The sequence below is a fragment of the Oncorhynchus kisutch genome, linkage group LG15 (assembly GCF_002021735.2).
Source record: "Oncorhynchus kisutch isolate 150728-3 linkage group LG15, Okis_V2, whole genome shotgun sequence".
Classification (NCBI taxonomy): domain Eukaryota; kingdom Metazoa; phylum Chordata; class Actinopteri; order Salmoniformes; family Salmonidae; genus Oncorhynchus; species Oncorhynchus kisutch.
The window spans coordinates 7,652,554-7,671,187 of record NC_034188.2 but is presented as its reverse complement, the minus strand read 5'-3'; positions in this window follow the sequence as shown (position 1 = coordinate 7,671,187).

The following is an 18,634-nucleotide window of genomic DNA, read 5'->3' as shown; positions in this document are numbered from 1 at the left end:
ACCATAGGGCTCTAGTCAATGTAGTGCACTACTTTTGACCATAGGGCTCTAGTCAATGTAGTGCACTACTTTTGACCATAGGGCTCTAGTCAATGTAGTGCACTACTTTTGACCATAGGCTCTAGTCAATGTTAGTGCACTACTTTTGACCATAGGGCTCTAGTCAATGTCGTGCACTACTTTTGACCATAGGGCTCTAGTCAATGTAGTGCACTATTTTTGACCATAGGGCTCTAGTCAATGTAGTGCACTACTTTTGACCATAGGGCTCTAGTCAATGTAGTGCACTACTTTTGACCATAGGGCTCTAGTCAATGTCGTGCACTACTTCTGACCATAGGGCTCTAGTCAATGTAGTGCACTACTTTTGACCATAGAGCTCTAGTCAATGTAGTGCACTACTTTTGACCATAGGGCTCTAGTCAATGTAGTGCACTACTTTTGACCATAGGGCTCTAGTCAATGTCATGCACAACTTTTGACCATAGGGCTCTAGTCAATGTAGTGCACTACTTTTGACCATAGGGCTCTAGTCAATGTCGTGCACTACTTTTGACCATAGGGCTCTAGTCAATGTAGTGCACTACTTTTGACCATAGGGCTCTAGTCAATGTAGTGCACTACTTTTGACCATAGGGCTCTATTCAATGTAGTGCACTACTTTTGACCATCGAGCTCTAGTCAATGTCGTGCACTACTTTTGACCATAGGGCTCTAGTCAATGTAGTGCACTACTTCTGACCATAGGGCTCTAGTCAATGTAGTGCACTACTTCTGACCATAGGGCTCTAGTCAATGTCGTGCACTACTTCTGACCATAGTGCTCTAGTCAATGTAGTGCACTACTTCTGACCATAGGGCTCTAGTCAATGTAGTGCAAACCCAAATAAATATTGTAGTGTGGCATTCGATGGAGGGAACAGCACTTTCTGTCTCTTCTTGCTTTAGAGCCACGGTAAGGTTAAGGTGGCCACTTTGTTTGAAGTGGCCATTCTAATTGGATCTCTATAAGAGGACTGACTAAAGAAGCTATGTGTTCTCTATAACAGGACTGACTAAGGAAGCTATGTGTTCTCTATAACAGGACTGACTAAAGAAGCTATGTGTTCTCTATATCAGGACTGACTAAAGATGCTATGTGTTCTCTATAACAGGACTGATTAAAGATGCTATGTGTTCTCTATAACAGGACTGACTAAAGATGCTATGTGTTCTCTATAACAGGACTGACTAAAGATGCTATGTGTTCTCTATAACAAGACTGACTAAAGATGCTATGTGTTCTCTATAACAGGACTGACTAAAGATGCTATGTGTTCTCTATAACAAGACTGATTAAAGATGCTATGTGTTCTCTATAACAAGACTGATTAAAGATGCTATGTGTTCTCTATAACAGGACTGACTAAGGAAGCTATGTGTTCTCTATAACAGGACTGACTAAAGAAGCTATGTGTTCTCTATATCAGGACTGACTAAAGATGCTATGTGTTCTCTATAACAGGACTGATTAAAGATGCTATGTGTTCTCTATAACAGGACTGACTAAAGATGCTATGTGTTCTCTATAACAGGACTGACTAAAGATGCTATGTGTTCTCTATAACAAGACTGACTAAAGATGCTATGTGTTCTCTATAACAGGACTGACTAAAGATGCTATGTGTTCTCTATAACAAGACTGATTAAAGATGCTATGTGTTCTCTATAACAAGACTGATTAAAGATGCTATGTGTTCTCTATAACAGGACTGACTAAAGATGCTATGTGTTCTCTATAACAGGACTGACTAAAGATGCTATGTGTTCTCTATAACAGGACAGACTAAAGATGCTATGTGTTCTCTATAACAGGACATACTAAAGATGCTATGTGTTCTCTATAACAGGACTGACTAAAGATGCTATGTGTTCTCTATAACAAGACTGATTAAAGATGCTATGTGTTCTCTATAACAGGACTGACTAAAGATGCTATGTGTTCTCTATAACAGGACTGACTAAAGATGCTATGTGTTCTCTATAACAAGACTGATTAAAGATGCTATGTGTTCTCTATAACAGGACATACTAAAGATGCTATGTGTTCTCTATAACAGGACTGACTAAAGATGCTATGTGTTCTCTATAACAAGACTGATTAAAGATGCTATGTGTTCTCTATAACAGGACTGACTAAAGATGCTATGTGTTCTCTATAACAGGACTGACTAAAGATGCTATGTGTTCTCTATAACAAGACTGACTAAAGATGCTATGTGTTCTCTATAACAGGACTGACTAAAGATGCTATGTGTTCTCTATAACAAGACTGATTAAAGATGCTATGTGTTCTCTATAACAAGACTGACTAAAGATGCTATGTGTTCTCTATAACAGGACAGACTAAAGATGCTATGTGTTCTCTATAACAGGACTGACTAAAGATGCTATGTGTTCTCTATAACAAGACTGATTAAAGATGCTATGTGTTCTCTATAACAGGACAGACTAAAGATGCTATGTGTTCTCTATAACAGGACTGACTAAAGATGCAATGTGTTCTCTATAACAAGACTGACTAAAGATGCTATGTGTTCTCTATAACAAGACTGATTAAAGATGCTATGTGTTCTCTATAACAGGACAGACTAAAGATGCTATGTGTTCTCTATAACAGGACTGACTAAAGATGCTATGTGTTCTCTATAACAGGACTGACTAAAGATGCTATGTGTTCTCTATAACAGGACTGACTAAAGATGCTATGTGTTCTCTATAACAGGACAGACTAAAGATGCTATGTGTTCTCTATAACAGGACTGACTAAAGATGCTATGTGTTCTCTATAACAGGACTGACTAAAGATGCTATGTGTTCTCTATAACAGGACTGACTAAAGATGCTATGTGTTCTCTATAACAGGACTGACTAAAGATGCTATGTGTTCTCTATAACAGGACTGACTAAAGATGCTATGTGTTCTCTATAACAGGACTGACTAAAGATGCTATGTGTTCTCTATAACAGGACTGACTAAAGATGCTATGTGTTCTCTATAACAGGACTGACTAAAGATGCTATGTGTTCTCTATAACAGGACTGACTAAAGATGCTATGTGTGTACTTTACAGCAAAAAATTGGTCATTGTGATTCGTTTCATAGAAGCTGTTGTTATTTGGCTTACAATACACATTCCCTAAATCAGACTCAAACTAAATCATGTATGGAATATGAAATGTTTCTTCAACACATCTGAAACACCTTGGAGAGATGAATCAGATTAAAAGGAATGATGTCTCATTCATTCACTCACCAAACCCTGTTCATGTTTTCAGTTGATCAATGTTGAGGTGACCAAAACGAGATTTTAGTGATCATTTAATTTAACAATATTGCTCACAGTGACTTTTATTTCCAGATTTTTTTTGGGGATCTTTCTTAATGGTTAATGTTAAGAGGAATTGGAGTGTGGTATTTCCAGTGTCTCGACCAGCTACGCTGGACTGTGTGGATGTTCAACCGTAGAATTACACATGCTGTGAACACTCAAAGTCATGTAATAGGATCTCTATGTGTTCAACATAATACAGGAAGTAATTGCTCATTCACACGCAAGACATTCATCTTTGACCGACCACAGAATGTCAAAGGCACTAATTCAACAGCTAGCTGAGGGTATTGGTACGATGAAAGATAGTTTGTAAAGATGTGGAGACTGACCACATGAATATCATCATCACGATTAATCTTCTCATACTGGACTAAAGCAGTGTTAAAGAACCAGAACCATCACGATTAATCTTCTCATACTGGACTAGAGGAGTGTTAAAGAACCAGAACCATCATGATTCATCTTCTCATACTGGGCTAGAGCCGTGTTAAAGAACCAGAACCATCATGATTAATCTTCTCATACTGGGCTAGAGCCGTGTTAAAGAACCAGAACCATCATGATTAATCTTCTCACACTGGGCTAGAGTAGTGTTAAAGAACCAGAACCATCATGATTCATCTTCTCATACTGGGCTAGAGCCGTGTTAAAGAACCAGAACCATCATGATTCATCTTCTCATACTGGGCTAGAGTAGTGTTAAAGAACCAGAACCATCATGATTAATCTTCTCATACTGGACTAGAGCCGTGTTAAAGAACCAGAACCATCATGATTCATCTTCTCATACTGGGCTAGAGTAGTGTTAAAGAACCAGAACCATCATGATTCATCTTCTCATACTGGGCTAGAGTAGTGTTAAAGAACCAGAACCATCATGATTAATCTTCTCACACTGGGCTAGAGCCGTGTTAAAGACCCAGAACCATCATGATTCATCTTCTCATACTGGGCTAGAGCGGGGGATAAAGAACCAGAACCATCATGATTAATCTTCCCATACTGGACTAAAGCTGTGTTAAAGAACTAGAACCATCATGATTAATCTTCTCATACTGGACTAGAGCCGTGTTAAAGACCCAGAACCATCATGATTCATCTTCCCATACTGGGCTAGAGTAGTGTTAAAGAACCAGAACCATCATGATTAATCTTCTCATACTGGACGAGAGTAGTGTTAAAGAACCAGAACCATCACGATTAATCTTCTCATACTGGGCTAGAGCCGTGTTAAAGAACCAGAACCATCATGATTAATCTTCTCACACTGGGCTAGAGTAGTGTTAAAGAACCAGAACCATCATGATTCATCTTCTCATACTGGGCTAGAGTAGTGTTAAAGAACCAGAACCATCATGATTAATCTTCTCACACTGGGCTAGAGTAGTGTTAAAGAACCAGAACCATCATGATTAATCTTCTCATACTGGACTAGAGCCGTGTTAAAGACCCAGAACCATCATGATTCATCTTCTCATACTGGGCTAGAGCGGGGGATAAAGAACCAGAACCATCATGATTAATCTTCCCATACTGGACTAAAGCTGTGTTAAAGAACTAGAACCATCATGATTAATCTTCTCATACTGGGCTAGAGCCGTGTTAAAGAACCACAACCATCATGATTCATCTTCTCACACTGGGCTAGAGTAGTGTTAAAGAACCAGAACCATCATGATTCATCTTCTCATACTGGGCTAGAGTAGTGTTAAAGAACCAGAACCATCATGATTCATCTTCTCATACTGGGCTAGAGTAGTGTTAAAGAACCAGAACCATCATGATTAATCTTCTCACACTGGGCTAGAGTAGTGTTAAAGAACCAGAACCATCATGATTAATCTTCTCATACTGGACTAGAGCCGTGTTAAAGACCCAGAACCATCATGATTCATCTTCTCATACTGGGCTAGAGCGGGGGATAAAGAACCAGAATCATCATGATTAATCTTCCCATACTGGACTAAAGCTGTGTTAAAGAACTAGAACCATCATGATTAATCTTCTCATACTGGACTAGAGCCGTGTTAAAGAACCAGAACCATCATGATTAATCTTCTCATACTGGACTAGAGTAGTGTTAAAGAACCAGAACCATCACGATTAATCTTCCCATACTGGACTAAAGCTGTGTTAAAGACCCAGAACCATCATGATTATTCTTCTCATACTGGACTAGAGCCGTGTTAAAGAACCAGAACCATCACGATTCATCTTCTCATACTGGGCTAGAGTAGTGTTAAAGACCCAGAACCATCATGATTCATCTTCTCATACTGGACTAGAGCCGTGTTAAAGACCCAGAACCATCACGATTCATCTTCTCATACTGGACTAGAGCCGTGTTAAAGACCCAGAACCATCATGATTCATCTTCTCATACTGGGCTAGAGTAGTGTTAAAGAACCAGAACCATCACGATTAATCTTCCCATACTGGACTAAAGCTGTGTTAAAGAACCAGAACCATCATGATTAATCTTCTCACACTGGGCTAGAGCCGTGTTAAAGACCCAGAACCATCATGATTCATCTTCTCATACTGGGCTAGAGCGGGGATAAAGAACCAGAACCATCATGATTAATCTTCCCATACTGGACTAAAGCTGTGTTAAAGAACTAGAACCATCATGATTAATCTTCTCATACTGGACTAGAGCCGTGTTAAAGACCCAGAACCATCATGATTCATCTTCCCATACTGGGCTAGAGTAGTGTTAAAGAACCAGAACCATCATGATTAATCTTCTCATACTGGACGAGAGTAGTGTTAAAGAACCAGAACCATCACGATTAATCTTCTCATACTGGGCTAGAGCCGTGTTAAAGAACCAGAACCATCATGATTAATCTTCTCACACTGGGCTAGAGTAGTGTTAAAGAACCAGAACCATCATGATTCATCTTCTCATACTGGGCTAGAGTGGTGTTAAAGAACCAGAACCATCATGATTAATCTTCTCACACTGGGCTAGAGTAGTGTTAAAGAACCAGAACCATCATGATTAATCTTCTCATACTGGACTAGAGCCGTGTTAAAGACCCAGAACCATCATGATTCATCTTCTCATACTGGGCTAGAGCGGGGGATAAAGAACCAGAACCATCATGATTAATCTTCCCATACTGGACTAAAGCTGTGTTAAAGAACTAGAACCATCATGATTAATCTTCTCATACTGGGCTAGAGCCGTGTTAAAGAACCACAACCATCATGATTCATCTTCTCACACTGGGCTAGAGTAGTGTTAAAGAACCAGAACCATCATGATTCATCTTCTCATACTGGGCTAGAGTAGTGTTAAAGAACCAGAACCATCATGATTCATCTTCTCACACTGGGCTAGAGTAGTGTTAAAGAACCAGAACCATCATGATTAATCTTCTCATACTGGACTAGAGCCGTGTTAAAGACCCAGAACCATCATGATTCATCTTCTCATACTGGGCTAGAGCGGGGGATAAAGAACCAGAATCATCATGATTAATCTTCCCATACTGGACTAAAGCTGTGTTAAAGAACTAGAACCATCATGATTAATCTTCTCATACTGGACTAGAGCCGTGTTAAAGAACCAGAACCATCATGATTAATCTTCTCATACTGGACTAGAGTAGTGTTAAAGAACCAGAACCATCACGATTAATCTTCCCATACTGGACTAAAGCTGTGTTAAAGACCCAGAACCATCATGATTAATCTTCTCATACTGGACTAGAGCCGTGTTAAAGAACCAGAACCATCACGATTCATCTACTCATACTGGGCTAGAGTAGTGTTAAAGACCCAGAACCATCATGATTCATCTTCTCATACTGGACTAGAGCCGTGTTAAAGACCCAGAACCATCACGATTCATCTTCTCATACTGGACTAGAGCCGTGTTAAAGACCCAGAACCATCATGATTCATCTTCTCATACTGGGCTAGAGTAGTGTTAAAGAACCAGAACCATCACGATTAATCTTCCCATACTGGACTAAAGCTGTGTTAAAGACCCAGAACCATCATGATTAATCTCCTCATACTGGACTAGAGTAGTGTTAAAGACCCAGAACCATCACGATTCATCTTCTCATACTGGGCTAGAGTGGGACATAAAGAACCCAGAATCAATAGAGTCCTTATTGATGGGGGGGGCCTCTGTAAATATAGATGATATTTAAATGCTTAACACAACTTTCAATACATCACACAGTAAGTAAAATGTAATTCCACATACAGAGAGTCCACAAGGTTTAAGGTCAAGGGTAGAAAACATACCACACACACAAAACCTCTGTGCTATGAAGAGTAGTCTGTAGTTCTCTCAGAGCAGAGACGTTCTGTTTATTGTGTTGAAAGGCCTCCGTATCAAGTTTGAGTGGAATAAAGGGGCAGACCTGTCTATGAGGCAGTAATGTCTTGTAGGGCACATTAAGCCATCAAATAGGCTGCCGCCAGAAGCATTGTTGAAAAAGTACATGCGGGGGTTGGTGATTTGGCCTTGGCCTTAACAAGGGAAAAAGGGCTGGATGGAAGCTTTCAGCTTTTAGCGGCTCAAAACAAGTAGTTTCATGCAATGGGAAGGCTGCTTCTCTATCTCCCCCCTCTCTCTTCTCCTACCCTCTCACCCCTCTCTCTTCTCCTCTCTCTCTCTACTCCCCTCCCCCTTTCTCAAAATATGTTTTTCGCCACAAACAATTTACTGTTCATACAGCAGATAATGCCCCCTTTTTCCCTCTCAAGTTCTCCAGCCCTTACAACCCCCCTTCCAGCTCCCTCCTAACCCCCCTCTCAGCCCCCCTCCCAGCACCCACCCTAGCACCCCTCCAAGCCCCCTTCTAGCTCCCTCCTAACCCCCCTCTCAACCCCCCGCCCAGCCCCCACCCCAGCCCCACTCTCAGCTCCCCTCCCAGCCCCCGCCCTAGCCCCCCTCCTAGCCCCCTTCCAGCTCCCTCCTAACCCCACTCTCAGCCCCCCTCCCAGGCCCCACCCTAGCCCCCCTCCCAGCCCCCATCGTAGCCCCTCCTAGCCCCCACCCCAGCCCCCCTCCTAGCCCCCTTCCAGCTCCCTCCTAACCCCCCACTCAGCCCCCCTCCCAGCACCCACCCTAGCACCCCTCCAAGCCCCCTTCTAGCTCCCTCCTAACCCCCTCTCAACCCCCCGCCCAGCCCCCACCCCAGCCCCACTCTCAGCTCCCCTCCCAGCCCCCACCCTAGCCCCCCTCCTAGCCCCCTTCCAGCTCCCTCCTAACCCCACTCTCAGCCCCCCTCCCAGGCCCCACCCTAGCCCCCCTCCCAGCCCCCACCCTAGCCCCTCCTAGCCCCCACCCCAGCCCCCCTCCTAGCCCCCTTCCAGCTCCCTCCTAACCCCACTCTCAGCCCCCCTCCCAGCCCCCATCCTAGCCCCCCTTCCAGCTCCCTCCTAACCCCACTCTCAGCCCCCCTCCTAGCCCCCTTCCAGCTCCCTCCTAACCCCCCTCTCAGCCCCCCTCCCAGCCACCACCCTAGCCCCCCTCCCAGCCCCCACCCTAGCCCCCCTCCCAGCCCCCACCCCAGCCCCTCCTAGCCCCCACCCCAGCCCCCCTCCTAGCCCCCCTCCCAGCCCCCTCCCATCAAACACTTTGTGCTGTGTTGCGCTGCTCCCCTGAGTGGTTCCTCAACCACACTAACATGCTGTGATTTGAACAGTCTGTCGTGGTGGAGGACGTGTTGTCCTAAAGGATCAATAGCCATGGATTCCATGCACAAAGCTAAGGTGACAGGCGAGACTGTGAGAAAAGAGAGCGTTGACCTTTGAGAATAAGCATCTTCCAACGTTTGCGTGTGTGTGTGTGTGTGTGTGTGTGTGTGTTCGCTAACACCCCACTGCGTCTGCAACTTGTGGATCACCTTATTCACCCAGACAGTACCAATCTCAGGAAAGGGAGTTGATTTTTGTAAACAAGTCCACAGCCAGGTACAAACACCAATGTCTACATTTCCCTTGATGTTGTTTTTGTGCCCATGCGTTTACCTGCTGTGTGTTCCTCCTCCCTCTCATCTTGTCCTATCACTAGTCCTCCCCAGGTTCATCCTCCCTCTCATCTTGTCCTATCACTATTGTGCAATACACTGACGCATGTCTTGTATTCAAGATCCTCAATGGCCTGGCTCCCCCTCCACTCAATATTTTTGTTAAACAGAAAACCCAGACATATGGCAGCAGATCCACAAGGTCTGCCATGAGAGGTGACTGTATAGTTCCCCTAAGGAAAAGCACCTTTAGTAAATCTGCATTCTCTGTGAGAGCTTCCCATGTCTGGAATACACTGCCATCAGACACACATAACTGCACCACATATCACACTTTCACAAAATGCTTGAAGACATGGCTAAAGGTCAATCAGATTTGTGAACATGGTCCCTAGCTGTGTGTTGCCACTCCATGTTGTCTGTTGTCTGTAGCTTGTGAGGTGTGGAAACACTTTGTTGCTTTTATGAATTTTGTCTTGCTGCTTTTTGTTTTATGCTGCTCTGTCTGTATGCTACGTCTTGCTTGTCCTATGTTGCTCTGTCTGTATGCTGTGTCTTGCTTGTCCTATGTTGCTATGTCTTGTTTGTTCTATGTTGCTATTGTCTATATTGTAATTGTTTTTAATAACCTGCCCAGGGACTGCGGTTGAAAATTAGCCGGTTGGCTAAAACCGGCACTTTTACTGAAATGTTGATTAATGTGCACTGTCCCTCTCGTCTTGTCCTATCACTTGTCCTCCCCAGGTTCATCCTCCCTCTCATCTTGTCCTATCACTAGTCCTCCCCAGGTTCATCCTCCCTCTCATCTTGTCCTATCACTAGTCCTCCCCAGGTTCATCCTCCCTCTCGTCTTGTCCTATCACTAGTCCTCCCCAGGTTCATCCTCCCTCTCCTCTTTTTCCTATCACTAGTCCTCCCCAGGTTCATCCTCCCTCTCGTCTTGTCCTATCACTAGTCCTCCCCAGGTTCATCCTCCCTCTCGTCTTGTCCTATCACTAGTCCTCCCCAGGTTCATCCTCCCTCTCGTCTTGTCCTATAACTAGTCCTCCCCAGGTTCATCCTCCCTCTCGTCTTGTCCCATCACTAGTCCTCCCCAGGTTCATCCTCCCTCTCATCTTGTCCTATCACTAGTCCTCCCCAGGTTCATCCTCCCTCTCCTCTTGTCCTATCACTAGTCCTCCCCAGGTTCATCCTCCCTCTCCTCTTGTCCTATCACTAGTCCTCCCCAGGTTCATACTCCCTCTCATCTTGTCCCATCACTAGGCCTCCCCAGGTTCATCCTCCCTCTCGTCTTGTCCTATCACTAGTCCTCCCCAGGTTCATCCTCCCTCTCGTCTTGTCCTATCACTAGTCCTCCCCAGGTTCATCCTCCCTCTCGTCTTGTCCTATCACTAGTCCTCCCCAGGTTCATCCTCCCTCTCGTCTTGTCCTATCACTAGTCCTCCCCAGGTTCATCCTCCCTCTCCTCTTGTCCTATCACTAGTCCTCCCCAGGTTCATCCTCCCTCTCATCTTGTCCTATCACTAGTCCTCCCCAGGTTCATCCTCCCTCTCGTCGTGTCCTATCACTAGTCCTCCCCAGGTTCATCCTCCCTCTCATCTTGTCCTATCACTAGTCCTCCCCAGGTTCATCCTCCCTCTCGTCTTGTCCTATCACTAGTCCTCCCCAGGTTCAGCCTCCCTCTCGTCGTGTCCTATCACTAGTCCTCCCCAGGTTCATCCTCCCTCTCGTCTTGTCCTATCACTAGTCCTCCCCAGGTTCATCCTCCCTCTCGTCTTGTCCTATCACTAGTCCTCCCCAGGTTCATCCTCCCTCTCGTCTTGTCCTATCACTAGTCCTCCCCAGGTTCATCCTCCCTCTCGTCTTGTCCCATCACTAGTCCTCCCCAGGTTCATCCTCCCTCTCATCTTGTCCTATCACTAGTCCTCCCCAGGTTCATCCTCCCTCTCCTCTTGTCCTATCACTAGTCCTCCCCAGGTTCATCCTCCCTCTCCTCTTGTCCTATCACTAGTCCTCCCCAGGTTCATACTCCCTCTCATCTTGTCCCATCACTAGGCCTCCCCAGGTTCATCCTCCCTCTCGTCTTGTCCTATCACTAGTCCTCCCCAGGTTCATCCTCCCTCTCGTCTTGTCCTATCACTAGTCCTCCCCAGGTTCATCCTCCCTCTCGTCTTGTCCTATCACTAGTCCTCCCCAGGTTCATCCTCCCTCTCGTCTTGTCCTATCACTAGTCCTCCCCAGGTTCATCCTCCCTCTCCTCTTGTCCTATCACTAGTCCTCCCCAGGTGCATCCTCCCTCTCATCTTGTCCTATCACTAGTCCTCCCCAGGTTCATCCTCCCTCTCGTCTTGTCCTATCACTAGTCCTCCCCAGGTTCATCCTCCCTCTCGTCTTGTCCTATCACTAGTCCTCCCCAGGTTCATCCTCCCTCTCCTCTTGTCCTATCACTAGTCCTCCCCAGGTTCATCCTCCCTCTCATCTTGTCCTATCACTAGTCCTCCCCAGGTTCATCCTCCCTCTCGTCGTGTCCTATCACTAGTCCTCCCCAGGTTCATCCTCCCTCTCATCTTGTCCTATCACTAGTCCTCCCCAGGTTCATCCTCCCTCTCGTCTTGTCCTATCACTAGTCCTCCCCAGGTTCATCCTCCCTCTCGTCGTGTCCTATCACTAGTCCTAACCAGGTTCTTCCTCCCTCTCGTCTTGTCCTATCACTAGTCTTCCCCAGGTTCCTCCTCCCTCTCGTCTTGTCCTATCACTTGTCCTCCAAATGTTGTTGTTTCACAAACCCGCACTGTGTGACTGTGTTGTGGCTGCAGTTGTTCATTTCAGGTTTTCAGTATTTCAGTTTCAGTCCTAAACTCCCATTTCAGTGGCGAGCTTCCAGGGGCTCATTTACATGGTATATGCTGGAACCTGTGCACCTACAATGAAACACTGACAGAAAATCTATATTTGTCGCCTGGAATGATTCATTCGCTGCTTTCTCTTTTTCCTCTCCCTTTGCTGGAGTCAATTCTCTTGTGGACCAACCTCTCACTGACAAATATCTCACAGGCCAGGGTGGGCTCTTATGCTGAACGTTGGATAAGGGTTGAGAAATAACAGTTAAACCATCATTTTTCCACACCTCGCTATTACCTATTGCCAATTCATATGTTGTCTTGATGGAAATAACAGTTAAACCATCATTTTTCCACACCTCGCTATTACCTATTGCCAATTCATATGTTGTCTTGATGGAAATAACAGTTAAACCATCATTTTTCCACACCTTGCTATTACCTATTGCCAATTCATATGTTGTCTTGATGGAAATAACAGTTAAACCATCATTTTTCCACACCTCGCTATTACCTATTGCCAATTCATATGTTGTCTTGATGGAACTAACAGTTTGACACATTTCATGTTAAAGCTACTCTACATTTCTTGAGTCTTAAAGTGACATATTAAAATCATGCATGTATGAAGCAGCAGTATTTCAGGAATAAGTTGGTGCCTTGGCTCTATGTGTGGAGGGGCAGCAGTGGCTCTGTATTGCCTGCGTGTTCTGTTACTGAACAGCAGGGGGCAGTGTGACCTGAGCTATATCCTGCACGGATTACTTTTTGTCCATCAAACTGGTGCAGTCTTTTTCTTGTTTCAAGGGAGAGGGGGGGGGGGAATACTGCATTGCACAGTGTGTTTGCATGGGGAGGACAACATAGGCCAGGACTACGTAGACTTATCTATCCATGGATTTACGCTCCTAACCACTCTCATCCATTCCTATTCTACATCTCAATTATGTTTGGCCAAGCCCACTCTACATGTGTAATTAGCCTTTACTTCGATGTGTCCGAAATAGCACTCCACTTTCTCTGTAGTGCACTACTTGTGACCAGGGCCCATAAAGTAAGTGAAGGTGGCTCCTCTCTGACCAAAAGTAGTGCACTATAGAGAATGGGTTGCAATTTGGCCTCAGACTGAAGTTCAAGCCTTTACCACAGGATTAGTGTGCTGTGTGTCTAATACACAGCAACCAGGAACCACGATGACTTAACTATAGATGGACCCACGATGACTTAACTATAGATGGACCCATGATGACTTAACTATAGATGGACCCACGATGACTTAACTACAGATGGACCCATGATGACCTAACTACAGATGGACCCATGATGACTTAACTACAGATGGACCCACGATGACTTAACTACAGACGGACCCACGATGATTTAACTACAGATGGACCCATGATGACTTAACTATAGATGGACCCATGATGACTTAACTACAGATGGACCCACGATGATTTAACTACAGATGGACCCACGATGACCTAACTACAGATGGACCCATGATGACTTAACTACAGATGGACCCACAATGACTTAACTATAGATGGACCCACGATGACTTAACTACAGATGGCCATGATGATTTAACTACAGTTGGACCCATGATGACTTAACTACAGATGGACCCATGATGACCTAACTACAGATGGACCCATGATGACTTTAACTACAGATGGACCCATGATGACTTAACTACAGATGGACCCATGATGACCTAACTACAGATGGACCCATGATGACTTAACTACAGACGGACCCATGATGACTTAACTACAGATGGACCCATGATGACTTAACTACAGATGGACCCATGATGACCTAACTACAGATGGACCCATGATGACTTAACTACAGATGGACCCATGATGACTTAACTACAGATGGACCCATGATGATTTAACTACAGATGGACCCATGATGACTTAACTACAGATGGACCCATGATGACTTAACTACAGATGGACCCATGATGACTTTAACTACAGATGGACCCATGATACAGATGTGTTTCTTTATTCTGTCCCCAATAATAAATGATTATTATTAATTGTTTTAAAGAAAGCTTTTACTTTCCCTTTTCTACTTTCTTCCTTCATTATGAATAGAAAATAACACACCACTATCTAATCATTTCAATCAGCTCTGTTTAGTTAAAGGACAAGAGAGATAGAGAATAGTGTAGGTGTGTGGTTGGAGGGTTTACTTAGTGCCCTGTCCCAAATGGCAAACTATTCCCTATGGGCCCTGGTCAAAGAAGTGCACTAAATAGGGAATATGGGGCCATTTGGGATGCAGCCCTACTGATGTCTATTCTCAGACTAATCACAGCGTGAAGATGACATGTTCTGGGAATATTAACATTCATACCCACAGTTAGATCAAATCAATTTCTCTGCTTTGGTTCCACTGCATCATGAGGCCCTAAGATGGTGAACACAATGTATGTTCCATCTCCTTATTTATTCCTCTAGAGGCGGACACTAGTGAGCTCCAAATGGAACCCTATTCCCTGTTGGTTCTGGTCAAAAGTAGTGCACTATATAGGAGATAGGATGCCATTTCAGATTTAGTCCTAACTAACATGTAACAATGTTATCTCGCGTGATAATGTTTTCCATGGATCGGATGAGGTTTTACATTAGTATAAATGTGTAGTAAATTTACTGAAATGTAAATTGGGGCATATTTTAATGAAAATATAAGGCTGTTGCCCTTCTCAGTTAAAATGAAAAGATAATCTGTTAATGGTGAAGGATTCATGTTTTCACCTCACTAAGCAGTATTCTCATAAGGTTTCACGGTGAAGGATTCATGTTTTCACCTCACTAAGCAGTATTCTCATAAGGTTTCACGGTGAAGGATTCATGTTTTCACGTCACTAAGCAGTATTCTCATAAGGTTTCACGGTGAAGGATTCATGTTTTCACCTCACTAAGCAGTATTCTCATAAGGTTTCACGGTGAAGGATTCATGTTTTCACCTCACTAAGCAGTATTCTCATAAGGTTTCACGGTGAAGGATTCATGTTTTCACGTCACTAAGCAGTATTCTCATAAGGTTTCACGGTGAAGGATTCATGTTTTCACCTCACTAAGCAGTATTCTCATAAGGTTTCACGGTGAAGGATTCATGTTTTCACCTCACTAAGCAGTATTCTCATAAGGTTTCACGGTGAAGGATTCATGTTTTCACCTCACTAAGCAGTATTCTCATAAGGTTTCACGGTGAAGGATTCATGTTTTCACCTCACTAAGCAGTATTCTCATAAGGTTTCACGGTGAAGGATTCATGTTTTCACCTCACTAAGCAGTATTCTCATAAGGTTTCAACGATATAATCCAATGAAAAATTCTAGATTTGATATATATTCTAGTCATACATATTCTATATGAATCTTTACACATGCATAATGTTTTATAATCATAACACACGAGGAGCCTGTTAGCCTATTTCAATACACCCAGCTAAGGATTCAGGTCTGAGTTACATCCTTATAGAACTCACAGTAACGATAAGATCTTGCTCCTTTCACTGTCATATGATTCTGTCTATATGATGTCTATGTGATTGAATCTTGACACATGCTGAGGTTGCAGGCACTCTTGTTCAATCCATGTTCAGAAGGATGCAGTTCAGGTTTGTTTACGTCCTTTAGAAACAGTGCTAGAGTCCTAAATTGTGTAGCCCAGACGAGACCCTGTGAAAGTTATATATTTACAGTAGACATTTTCACAGAATGCACATGTTCTCACTGTTTCTATAGTGTGATATATCTTACACAATGTTGGCGTATTCTAAATATTTTAATCCTGACGTGCAGACCCATTCAAGCACTTTTATTCAACACAGCCAAGGATGGATCTCTATAATCAACACAGCCAAGGAAGGATCTCTTTAATCAACACAGCCAAGGATGGATCTCTTTAATCAACACAGCCAAGGATGGATCTCTTTAATCAACACAGCCAAGGATGGATCTCTTTATTCAACACAGCCAAGGATGGATCTCTTTAATCAACACAGCCAAGGAAGGATCTCTTTAATCAACACAGCCAAGGATGGATCTCTTTAATCAATGCACCCAAGTATTCAACATTGGCCAGGTCGCAATTGTAAATGAGAACTTGTTCTCAACTTGCCTACCTGGTTAAATAAAGGTGTTCTCAACTTGCCTACGTGGTTAAATAAAGGTGTTCTCAACTTGCCTACGTGGTTAAATAAAGGTGAAATAAAAAAATAAAAAATAAATAAATTCAATTCAACCAAGGATGAATGTAGCTTTGGGCTTCTATCCTTTAGAAACCTCCATGATCTATATTGTGAAACACAGACCAAGGTGGTGTCTCAAAAGACAACCTATTCCCCGTAGGATTCTGGTCAAAAGTAGTGCACTACTACCCATAGGGTCCTGGTCAAAAGTAGTGCACTATATAGGAAATAGGGTACCATTTGGATGTACCCCCCCACACCAAACCTGGAGCCCACCATTTCTCCCATCACAATCACAATGGGAGCCCACCATTTCTCCCATCGCAATCACAATGGGAGCCCACCATTTCTCCCATCGCAATCACAATGGGAGCCCACCATTTCCCCCATCGCAATCACAACGGGAGCCCACCATTTCCCCCATCGCAATCACAATGGGAGCCCACCATTTCTCCCATCGCAATCATATTGGGAGCCCACCATTTCTCCCATCGCAATCATAATGGGAGCCCACCATTTCTCCCATCGCAGTCACAATGGGAGCCCACCATTTCTCCCATCGCAATCATAATGGGAGCCCACCATTTCTCCCATCGCAGTCACAATGGGAGCCCACCATTTCTCCCATCGCAATCATAATGGGAGCCCACCATTTCTCCCATCGCAGTCACAACGGGAGCCCACCATTTCTCCCATCGCAATCATAATGGGAGCCCACCATTTCTCCCATCGCAGTCACAACGGGAGCCCACCATTTCTGCCATCACAATATTATTGTAGCAGGAGTTGAGATACCATAACGTCTCATAGAAGCCATGTCACCAAGGCGACGGTGACAAAAATCTAAATTCATCAAACATTCATTTCTGTCTCTCTATTAGGATTTACAAAAAATAACTTCGATTTTTCCAAAGCTAGATGCAATTAGTCTCAGATTTGACATGCAAATTAAATAACTTGTTTCCATGGAACCTAAAAGGGATAGTTCAATGATTTGACATATTTAGATATTTGGTTTCCTTACCTCGAAAGCAGAGTCTATGGAGTCTAAGGAGTGAATGTAAGTCACATTTTGGTTTTGTTCAAAAAAATATAGCCACTGCCAACAATTAGCAACATTAGCATTTTTTGGACCAATTCCTCATGGCAAGCCAATCTCGTTAAAACTAATATCTGAATATGTTAAAATCGATGAACTGTCCCTTTTAGTCCACAGACATATTCCCTGTGCTAGTGAATGCAACGTGGGGTCTCAGGTCTGGCTGCATTAACATTTGATAAGATATGTGGTTTACAACTCCCAGCAGCTCGCCACATTCAGACAGTGACCTTTCAAACAACGGTACATTTTTCAGACCTTTACAACGCGTGCTGCTTCACTTTTCGCTCATCTCAAAAGTATTTTATAATTTAAACCATGAAATGCATTTTTTTTTCTTTACATAACTGCATGTAATGAAATCATCCTCCCTTCTTGAAATCTCCATGCATGGAGATTACTCATTGTAAATGTTTATTTCTGTGGTGATAAATTCTTTGTGGGATGATATTAAGTTAGTTTTCTCAAGATGATTTTTGTTTTCTTGTGTAACTTGGCTCATGGGACTTCTCCCCACCTTACAGGTTGTCAAGACAAAGCAGAGTCCCAAATGGCTTCATATTATCTTTAAAGTGCACTACTTTTGACTGGGGCCTATTAGGCTCTGGTCAAAAGTAGTACACTACTAAGCATAGGGTCCTGGTCAAAAGTAGTGCACTATATAGGGAATAGGGTGCCATTTCAGATGCGACAAGGTCCACACAGAATCCACGGAAGAGAATTGGGAAACATGATTACAGTGATTGATTTTTATAACTGCTCAGTTGTTTATTATCCTCTGTTGAATCCTTGCTAATCTAATATGGGAAAATGTATTGTACAACGGCAAACCAAGAGACTGCTTTATCGTGATGGCGAATAGCTAACAGACTTTAATCTTACAGGTGAAAAGTGCACAGAGAGAGTCAGGGGGGGCGGGGGGGGGGGGTGAATATAACACAAGTCTGGTTCAAAAGGAATAATATCCTCTATATACATTGCGAACGGTCTGACCTTGAGCAGGAAGACAAAAAGGCACAGGGTACGGGAGATGAGAAAGATATGAAACTATATATGATTGTGTATTTTCTTTCTCCATGGCAACGCCGTTGTTCCATAATTCAAAATGATCAT